The 11,366-nt window shown below is 40.7% G+C and overlaps 1 long non-coding RNA gene across 2 annotated transcripts; it reads left to right on the forward strand.

Annotated features, from left to right (window-relative positions):
* The first annotated feature begins 3,243 nt into the window (after positions 1-3,243).
* LOC147321378 (uncharacterized) lies at positions 3,244-6,345 on the forward strand. 2 transcript variants are annotated; one of them, XR_015130934.1, is made up of 5 exons: positions 3,244-3,521; positions 3,963-3,998; positions 4,372-4,524; positions 4,886-4,973; positions 5,568-6,345. It is a non-coding gene; the product is annotated as an uncharacterized LOC147321378 (long non-coding RNA). The 2 variants fall into 2 exon arrangements; XR_015130933.1 differs by having other exon boundaries at positions 3,244-3,998.
* Positions 6,346-11,366: the final 5,021 nt, after the last annotated feature.

Below are 11,366 nucleotides of genomic sequence, written 5' to 3' on the forward strand. Positions count from 1 at the left end.
GATTTATCAGTGCTTTACCTAATATACACCCAGTGTTACAGGCTCTCAGCTGTATGGACAAATCATCAACATACAAATTAAATAAAATTGGAGACAAAATCCCACCCTGTCTAACACCATTGCTGACACCAAAGGGGGCAGAAATACTGCTTCCCCATTTAACCTGCATGTTCTGATGAGCGTACCAGTAAGAGAGAATCCTCACGATGTACTGAGGAACTCCCCGTCTCATTTTATCAAAAGGTTTTCTGTGGTTCACTCGATCAAAAGCCTTAGAGGCATCAATGAAACACATGAGGACAGATGAATTTTTAGCCCTGTACAAACTGACTATTTCCTTGAGTGCATATATGCACATGTCAGTGTCGCGCTTTGGTTTGAAGCCAAACTGATTATCCAGAGAAGAGATGAACACACTAACTCTATCAAACAAGATTCTTTCTAACACCTTAGATAAAATACTGGATGATGAATGAATGATATTGTTTTATGATGCAGTATACTGCTGAGTTATAAGAAATGCTGTTTTCATAGAATCATGGCCTTATTTGTCTGATTAGAAAAGAACAGAACATACTGCACAGGAAGCCAAGGTCATAACTTAGGGGGAGAGAGAGAAAGAATGTGGATGTTTAGGTTTTATGACTTTGGAGGGGAACTGAAGCTATAGGAATGTGAGAAACGCTCAGACATGTCGAGATCAGGCTGACCCCCTCCCACGCTCATCTCCCATCTGGATGGTTTATGCTCAAAAGTGTTTGTATGGAATAAAATTAGATTAGATTAGATAGAACTTTATTAATCCCTCGGGTGGGTTCCTCTGGGAAATTCGATTTCCAAAAAAGCACAGCACCGACAGAAGTTACAGAGTTACAGAATATTATTTATATATATATATATATATATATATATATATATATATATATATATATATATATATATATATATATATATATATACGCCCTGCCCGTGATCAGGTACCCTGCTGGGGTAATAGGCTGGCCAAAGGAGGAGATAGAAGCCACTGACATAAAGACAAGAAAGCTCCTTACCATGCATGGAGGGTTTCACCCCAAATCCAGCACCCTGAGGCTGTGCGCTAAGCGGAAGGAAGGGGGCCGGGGACTGGTGAGTGTCAGCACCACAGTCCAGGATGAGACAACGAACATCCAAGAATACATTAGGAAGATGGCCCCAACTGACCGAGTGCTCAGTGAATACCTCAGGCAGCAGAAACCCAAGAAAGAGGAGGGAGACGAGGAACCATCATGGAAGGACAGGCCCCTGCACGGTATGTACCACCGGCAGATAGAGGAGGTGGCTGATATCCAGAAATCCTACCAGTGGCTGGACAAAGCTGGACTGAAAGACAGCACAGAGGCACTAATCATGGCAGCACAAGAACAAGCTCTGAGCACAAGATCCATAGAGGCTGGGGTCTATCACACCAGGCAAGACCCCAGGTGCAGGCTGTGTAAAGATGCCCCAGAGACAATCCAGCACATAACAGCAGGGTGCAAGATGCTAGCAGGCAAGGCATACATGGAACGCCATAACCAAGTGGCCGGCATAGTGTACAGGAACATCTGTGCCGAGTATAACCTGGAAGTCCCGAGGTCAAAATGGGAGATGCCCCCAAGGGTGGTGGAGAATGACCGAGCTAAGATCCTGTGGGACTTCCAGATACAGACGGACAAAATGGTGGTGGCTAACCAACCGGACATAGTGGTGGTAGACAAACAGAAGAAGATGGCCGTAGTGATCGATGTAGCGGTTCCGAATGACAGCAATATCAGGAAGAAGGAACACGAGAAGCTGGAGAAATACCAAGGGCTCAGAGAAGAGCTCGAGAGGATGTGGAGGGTGAAGGTAACGGTGGTCCCCGTGGTAATCGGAGCACTAGGTGCGGTGACTCCCAAGCTAGGCGAGTGGCTCCAGCAGATCCCAGGAACAACATCGGAGATCTCTGTCCAGAAGAGCGCAGTCCTGGGAACAGCTAAGATACTGCGCAGGACCCTCAAGCTCCCAGGCCTCTGGTAGAGGACCCGAGCTTGAAGGATAAACCGCCCGCAGGGGCGTGCTGGGTGTATATATATATATATATATATATATATATATATATATATATATATATATATATATATATATACACATACATATATATACATATATATATATATATGTATATATATATATACATATATATATATACATACATACACACACACACACACACACACACACACACACACACACACACACATATATAAATACAGAGACAATATAAATAAAATATACGAAGGGGATAAATAGAATAAATAGGAATAAAAATAAAAATACAAGTGAATTGCACATTTCAAGTATTGAGTCTATTGCACCGTTGACTATTTAAATGATTGTTGATTGAGCATTTATACACAGAGTGTTGTCCTTCCTTCAGCCCAAAGATCAAAGAACTGAGATTACACCTGATGATGGCTACAATGCTGACAGTATACTTAGCCAGTGCTTCTGTGATGAGTGGGGTTAGAGGTGATGTGCAAGCTCTGCTCCAAAAGAGGCATGACAGATATGTCCCATACATCCACTGCTAGGGCGACTGTGGCTCAGGGGGTTGGGAAGCGCATCTGTAACCGGAAGGTCGCTGGTTCGAATCCTGGGCTCTCTGTCCTGGTCGTTGTGTCCTTGGGCAAGACACTTTACCCTACTGCCTACTGGTGTTGGCCAGAGGGGCCGATGGCGCGATATGGCAGCCTCGCTTCTGTCAGTCTGCTACAACCGTAGCTGCCTCCACCAGTGTGTGAATGCCAGAGTGAATGAATAGTGGCATTGTAAAGCGCTTTGGGTGCCTTGACAAGCGCTATATAAATCCAATCCATTATTATTACTGCTACATCCACCAACTGCACTTAGTGGTTGTGCATGCCACGCAGAGTAAGCCGTGTGTGAATAGATATTTTTGTTTATTTTGTTCAACCTTGAACTTTTTTTCACCACCACTATGTCCTCAATAAACATGATGCACCTTGTCTAAAAAGGCTGCTTGAGATCAGATGGACAAGCCACTATGAGGTGAGAATGTGCATTGTGGAAAATTAAGAAGAAATCCTTAGTATCCTGTCTGAGATAACAGAAGATGATGATGATGCTGCAGTTGGCCTGTGCACTGAGGCATCAGGCCTGCTATGACAAATTCAGAGGCATCACTTCTCTGAGAATGGAAAGTTCCTACACTGAAAAAAAGGGACTGGCCATCTCTTGGATTTATGTAAGCATCTTGCATGTATTTAACACAATTACCTCATGTTTTAAAGATAAATGTAACTATATAGTGTAAAAACTACATGATATGCAGAAAGGGTGTATTAAATTGTTCATATCATGTTCAGGTGAAGTAAGTCAATAAGATAGCAACGTTAAATCTCGTGAAACCACGCGTGATTTCATCTCGCGGGCTTTGGATCGTGGTTCAAAAAAGGCATCCATCTCAGTCAAGTCGAGCAGCCAACTCTACGTTTTTGGTATGTCTTGATTTTTTGAATTAATATTTACCATATTTCAGCCAAATGTAGTTAAACGTCTAGAGTGTCGCCATGTAACATGCTAAAAAAGAGCCGTTAGCTTATTTGCTGTTTTATCTGTTGTCAAAGAATTGGCGCTTTTTCATTTGAATTTGTCTTTGGCACAAGAGCCGTAATATCACATTAAACCTAATTACGAGGCACTCATAACATAATTTGGTTTTCTGTGTGAATAGATTTGCCAACTGACTCTTCAGTTACATTGTGTATTTACTGCACGTGGTGTTAGTGAGATTTTGGACATTGAACAGCTTTAGCTAATATCATTAGCGGCATTATGCTAGCTTACATCCCTACCCCTCCTGCCCTCACCTGCTGTCCTTTTGTTTTTGTTTTTTTTGCTGCACATTGAGAGACCACATCTATTCTGCATTTCACCAGGAGTCAGCTGATGGATTGTGGGTTCAAGGTGTTATGGTAAGAAAGTATATTCTATTTTCGCTTAAGGTTTCTGTAACTTAATTATAATAGGTTTTGTATAATTATTAGGTGCATGCATACACAAATAGACCACCCTATTAAAACAACTGAGAAATCCAAAATCTGCCATAGGTTTAACTTATACCTGTATGTATTGTCAGAAAGGTGATTACTGGACTCACATTAATGCACACTTGAACTAAAATGAGGTTGTAACTTGTGGGTTCTTGGGTTGCAAATCAGAAACAAACATCTTTGGATTTTTTTAATCCCATAAGATCTGGAAACACAGTTTTTATTCAACAAAACATTACTGATTAACCAAGCACAGTGCCTGCTGTTATTTCAAAATAATTTTATGTCATTTTAGATGAAATGCAGCATTCCAGTGCATCCCAACCATGCCTTTACAGTCAAGGTTTCTGACGGAGCTGAGTTTTTCTCTGACAGTCTGCTGAAAGTGTTTGCAAAGTGATCGGGGGAACAGGGCACAAAGCTAAAGGATGTAGCTGCCATGATGACAGTAAGAACTTTAAAATTCTTTAACTACAAAGTGTATATGTATTGCATTAGGTCAGTAAAAGATTTTTATGCTACATCCATTGAAACAGTCAACTATTACCTGTGAGTACTGATTCCACTAAAAGGATGCCATAATTTTCGTCATGCATTTACTGGCCCACTGAGAAAAAATTATCTTTTTTTAAAAATAAATGTTCTGGAAACTATATATCCATAAAGTTGATGTCAAACAGGAACTTTTGATATTGCTTTGTAGATGCTGGTGTTGCATGTTGACTGGTTTAAGTTTTGGTCTGGGATCATTTTCTTCTGTGCTACTGAAAAGTTCACAAATCTCTGTTTTCTTTGTTATAATACTTTAGGATGACATTAATGCTCAAAGGGAGTCTCATCAAAGTGCTCCGCATCTGTGTGAAAGACAATTGCAACATCTTGGTGCAGGAGTTCATGGTGAGTGTTTTATGAGTAGATTGTGGCTTTGCAACATTTAAAAATGCATTTAGTTATCCACTTGATCCTCATTGGACTGGTTAGGACCAGTAGTCCTCTTTAATAATTTGAAGTTCACATGAGGCCTGGTAGTGAACTCGGCCGCCCCCCCTTGAGGCCCCACCCCTACCCCTGTATTAGGGGTCACATCAGTGTGAAAAAACTTTAAATTTGTCATTCTAGTGAACAAAGAAAAATCCCCCCAGTATTTACATTAGCTTTTGTTTGAAAAAAAGACCAACTGACCAACAGCTAACCAAATTGTGGGGCTGAAAGTCTAAATTCTAACATCTTCTGAGTGACATAACCTGGATTTCTGATGGGCCGGTGTCTTTCTAACAAAAACTAATGTAAAGCATTTGAAATTATTATGTTTTTCACCCTCTCTTAGAAACTCTGTTAGACCATGAATGGCAGCATGGCAGGCCACTCTTTGGCTATAGCTATTTACTATGTTGCTTGCATTGGTTTAAATTACTCTAACATTAGAACTGGTAGATTCAAAAGAGATGAGTTTAAAAGGGAATCTTAAAAAAATGTTTTGTGTTTAACCAGGACTTGACTGAGGCCACTGCACAGATTGAGAAAACCACAATGAACATCTGTCTCCAGAGGATGCACCAGGCAATGACTTTTCTGATGTTGGCATCATCATCGAGGGTATAGTAGTTCTTCAAGATCTGGATAACGTGACCTTTGCAGTAGCCATGCTGTTTGGACCTTTTTTATTCCTTCAATATGAGTTACCCATCACAGCTCTGCTACACTTTTGAGGTGATTCAATGGGTGGTAATGGAGTTGGATGCAACTCAGCTCTCAAGAAAAGCTCACAACTAAGACAAAACTGCTCCTGCAAGGAAAGCTCACTGTTATGCATGTGAGGTGACCAGCTCTAGGTGAGAGGACATTTAAATCTCACACTTGTTCTGCTGCATTTTTGAAGCTCAATTCCAGGAACGGATCGCAGGGTTCATTTTTATATACTCTGCAACTGCCATGAGGACGAGCCGTTTTTTTTGTTGTTTGTTTTTCCTTTTGCTCTGTACAAGTTCTCTGTTTGTCTGTTTGGCAGCATTTTTCAATTTCTGTTTGTATTTTTTCTTTCTTTTACTAGTGAAGAGATGTAGCGTGAACAGTTATGCAGTCTAAATATCCCATATGGGCCGTGTGAAATGGTATTTTCAGTTTCATTCAGTTGAAGTAAAGAACGTTGAATATTTCTAAGTGTGCTGTTTTGAACCAAGATGTCACAGTATGATCAGTGCTGTAATTTTTGACAGTCACTGTATCAATGTTATTTTTGCGTCTCTTGAATAAAGGTTTTGACCTGCAAGTGCTAATTTCTTTAGTTATTGGGGTAAAATGGGTAGTGTTAATAGGAAGGTGTTTGCCAATTCAGTAACCTAATTTAATGTTAATGGAAACTAACATTACCTCAAATTGTTTAGTTATAATTGTTGTTTAACTGAATCTTGACGTCAGAGGCCTTAAATAGAATGTTTTGTATTGTCCTGTAACATTTTTCAAAAGAAACAGTCTAATTTCTTTGCTGTGATTGATTCCAGAGAACACGGAAGAACTGACATTATTTAACTGTTGATTTATATAGATTCAGTAGAGGAGTAATGTCAGTTTAATTCTTTACCTACTGTCAATGCAGTGAAATTAGACATTTTGTTTTTAAAGGTTACTGGTGGATGCCAGCAACCATCTTGGAAGAGAACAATACAATCTGTTATAAGGCCTCCATTTGAAAATTGTGTATTTGATACTAGAATATAATAGCAAAATGTAATTTGAAGATAACATGTAGCATTTAAGTGACCAAGTAGTATTGGGTAAAAGTTATTGAATGGTGTTGGGATAAAGTGAAAAAATTGTGAAGGATTAAAATATTCCAAGAGCTCAAATTACTTCATCAAAACATGTTTAAGTCACATTTTATCAACACAAATTGCACAGATTTATTGAACATGAATAAATTGTGTTAATTTAACTCAATTGTTTAAGTTGCTGCCAAAGCAAAACATCTGTGTGCAACAAATGTCCACCATTGAATTAAGTAAATCCAACAACATATTTTTTTCAGTGTAGTGCGAGTGCTTGGTGTCTTAAAACCAGCAAATGTTATTCTACAGTCTCAGTCAGCTGATCTTTGCAGTGCTTCTGAGGTTGTTAGTGGAGCATTTGATCTCCTGCTGAAGATTAGTCACATCCAACAAAGAGAAGGACAACAATATAGCAAACACCTAGCTCAAAGTGTTATGCTCTCAACTTTGGGCCATACAGGCTCTGGTGCCCCTACCATTTCTCCCCATCAGTCTCTCAAAAGATCCCTGCTCAACATCCTTGACAGGGCCATTTTAGAAATGGAAAGTAGATTTTCACACAAGAATACTGACCTGATGAGAGACATATCTAGTCTTGCAACAAAATCTAGGACATTTCTAGATCTCACCCTGCTGCACCCTCTGGCTGTGATGGCTGATGGCACTGTAGCAGATGTTGTAAGTCTGAAATATGAAGTTCTTGTGGCAAAACAGATGCTGCTCAAAAAATGTTCAAAGGAAACAAACCTGTCCACTGTGTGTAAAGCCCTGCAGGAGTACAAGGAAGCCTTTCCTGAGTAACAGCCCTGGTAAATGGTGTATCTTCAGCATTGTGAGAGAGTTCCTTCTCCACTTTGTCACAGATCCTAACCCCCTATCGTCGCATCATGTTGCATATTAGAAAGAGGAATTTGGTGATCTTGGCCCATGAGAAGTCCATAACAAATAACTTGGACATGAATTTGTGAGAGTTTTTGTAAAGGGAAACAGGATACTGTTGTTATAGAGTTGATTGAGAAGAAAGAAGAGTGGATATGGAGTTCTGTTCATTGTAAAACAAAGGAAAAAACAAACAAACAACAAACCCCCTCAAAAAACAAATAAGCTTAACATACTTAATATGTTCTTTCCTAAATCTGTTGTGTTCTACAAATTAGTTTGAGAATTGAAGGAAGAGACATGGTGAATTGTGTTTTTGTTTTTTTAATTACTATGCTGATCTTTTTAAGAATTAGACCATCGAATTAAGATAAATTTTATGTTGTTGGTTGCAAAGATCTGGATGGATATTTTATTATATGCTTTATTTTTTTATTCTGTTTTTTAGTTTTATTTTACAAGACTTTGTGAACTGACTTGTTTTTATAACTGGGCCTACCGTTTTTAGTTTTGCTAATATTGGCAATAATGAGAAGTGTTATTGTTGCTTTCAAATATATTAGACATAGGCCACCCAATTAAAGTAAATGTCATGTTTTTAGTTGTCAGAATCTGATGAGAAATATTTTATTTTATAATTTGTTGCTTTACTTTTCAGTTTTCCCCCTGGTGATTGGCCACCTTAACATGGTCAGTGTCATGAGTCGCTGTGCGGCAGGAAGGAGTTCTGACCCAAAGACGCGAACTTGAAACGGTGGAGATAGCAACTAAGAAACACAGAGACAAACCATAAGGCAGAGGACTTACACAGAACAGAGGGGACACAGAGGAACATGAAGGGCAAGGGATCAAAACTAGAAACCATAGAATAACTCACACAAGTACAATAATACAACAATCACAAAGAACTAAACATGCTGGGTCAGGAGACCCAGGACCCTGACAGTCAGGGTGTTTGCTCGCCTCAGTGAACCTAAGAGCTAGAGCAGCAGAAGCTACAGGTGGGAGTTGGTCAGGTGTTAGGGTAGAGGCCTGAAAAAGTGCAATCCAATTACATGACAAAAACAGTTTTCCACAGCGCCACACTCAACCCCCACCCCTTTCCCACCATGCCGCCTTTACATTTCTGTCTGTCCCCTCATATATGCCTGTCCAGAACTGGCCCAGCCACCGATTGTCTTCACTGTGAGAGCTGTTTAGCTGCGACTGCTAACTGCTCTGACTTTCTGACTACCCCTCACTAGACTTGTGAGTACTAACTGGAACTAACGTGCACGTGTTTTTGTTTAATGCTCAGTTTGAGTGAAGTGGCCATAACTTTGAGGCCTCACCACACCCGAACTTCGAAACAGGCCTGCAACGAATACTATGCTTCAGGTGTAATATGGACAAGTTAGTGTGTGTGCGTGGGCCCAGTGGAACAAATTTGGTTTAAGTTGATGAAAGCTGTTTTAGTTGTAACCAGAGATATTTAAAAGGTCAAAAACATCCCCTTTAAAGGTGTAAGCTTTTATGACTGAAATAACAGTTGACAATTAGGAGACTTGTTATTTTATTTTGAAAATCTTTATTTATAACCCCTGTAGTCCTTTTTTTTTTTTTTTTTTTTTTACAGTGGTTACATAGGGAGGTCAGACCAAAGTTTAAGCCCAATAAATTATGAATGTTTTTCAGCGTTTGCTTATGGAGTTCCCTTCACTGATTGTTCCTAATTTCTCGAACACTGCAACGAAGCATGGGGTTGAACATTATATCCTGACGGTCTGTCGTGTTCCCACACGCGCATCCTCAAGCCCACGAAACTCTCCGTCGGGAAGAGTTTGCAGCAATGGAGCACCTCGGCATTGAACAGCGCTCGAATAGAGCCTGGGCCTCTCCGCTACACATGGTGCCCAAATCAGACGGTTGGTGGCAGCCGTTTGAATAATGTCACGGAGAACGACTGTTACCACATTCCCCACATCCATGATTTTTTCCACCCACCTGGCCGGCACCTCGATTTTTTCCAAAATTGACTTGGTGCGGGGGTATCACCAGGCATCCGACGTGGCGGTGGGCCTGGTGTTAGAATAGCGGGTCTCCGATGTCTGGCAGCCGCTCACCTTTTTCAGTCAAACGCTCAGGGACAGTCAGTCAAATATAGTGTTTTTGATGGCCTTGCACCTAGCGACGTGGCATTTTAGTTTTCTTTCTCGTGTTGTCTGTGTTTGCCTCCACAATATAGTTTTATTTATACTTACAGAAAAATGAAGAATAAAACATTGAGAAAATACTGAATGTAGGGTCGTTGTTGACAGTGTCCTAAAATTACAATAAAACAATCATGGAACCAGGACTTACCAGCAGCCGTGGACCCAAAAGAAAATCACTACAGCCAGCGCCCAGTGCTGTACAAAAAAAGAAAGTGGAAAACGACCCACCACCTGAGATCTCAGGGCCACTGGCAGGTCCTCGGTTCACTGAAAATAAAAGCACAAGACACGAATTAAAAGGCTCACTACATATCATAAAAAATAAAACTTCAATCTTTAACAGCTTTTAGAAAATGGATTACACACACAGCAAACTGGAAGGCTTGCACCCCGCAAGCATCAAACCAGCTTGTGCTGGTTGTAATTGTCCAAGCCTTGATCACAGGCCAGTATAGCGCCCCACCAACTGGAACCGGCAACCGAAGTGGTTGAAGGACCCCAGCACGACACTCGGGCAGAGAATTGCTCTAGCCCAACCACAGAGACGTGAGTGCAAGCAACAATCCAGAATAAAACCGAGTAAAACCAGGCAAACCAAGAAAGGGTAAACCCAATTAATAAAAACAGTCCCACTCTAATAAAAATAAATAGATAAAATAGAACCAAACAAGACGAGACAAGACAAAACAGCAGCTCCACTGAGGAGGAGCCCTCAAAGCAGTGGCTGGGCAGGCGTTTCACTCTTCCAATCAAGGTCAAACAGATTGCCAGGGAGAGATTACGACAGCAATCCAATCCTAAGAAAATAAAATATAAATGTAAGCTTAGCCTCGTTTAATTGAGCGTATTAGTGAATTCAATTGAGCGCGACTTACCCCAGGAGCGGAGAAGCTATACTGCACTGCTGATAATAATCGAAGCACCTCTCTCCACAGTGGCTGGAGTAACAGAAAAATAGAAATGGCTACGCTACAAACGCAGCTGCAAAATATTACTATTAGCTCAAATGCTGTGAGGAAATCGAAGGACAAGCGAGAGCCTTCTTGTAGCGTTCATGCAACTAGATCAACCTGCTGGATTAAACCTTAACAGTGTGCCAGCATTTACTGCTGCGTTTTACTGACCGTTATACTGACCGGCGCCACTCTACAATCACGTACAGGTGGGTTCCCAATTAACCCAGGCACGAAACAACAAAGAGGGAGCGCGAGTAGTAGAGCCAGAGAGAGAGAGAGAGAAAGGAAAAAGAGAGGCAAGTAGCCCATCCGGCTACACAAACAAGAGCGGAACTTAAAGTAAAGAATCGATCTCACTGGGCTAGTACCGATCCGATACTGATGCCGACTTGGTATCGATACAATACATATTTGGATCGATCCGCCCATCACTGATTTGTATAACTGATTCAATTCAATTTTGACTCAGTCAGTCAGAAATGATCATTTAGTACATAG

This window comes from Aulonocara sp. 'chitande type north' Nkhata Bay, linkage group LG9 (assembly GCF_057382095.1).
Source record: "Aulonocara sp. 'chitande type north' Nkhata Bay isolate Kocher_YH1m ecotype deep benthic linkage group LG9, A_spYH_male_GT1.1, whole genome shotgun sequence".
NCBI classification, from domain to species: Eukaryota; Metazoa; Chordata; class Actinopteri; order Cichliformes; family Cichlidae; genus Aulonocara; species Aulonocara sp. 'chitande type north' Nkhata Bay.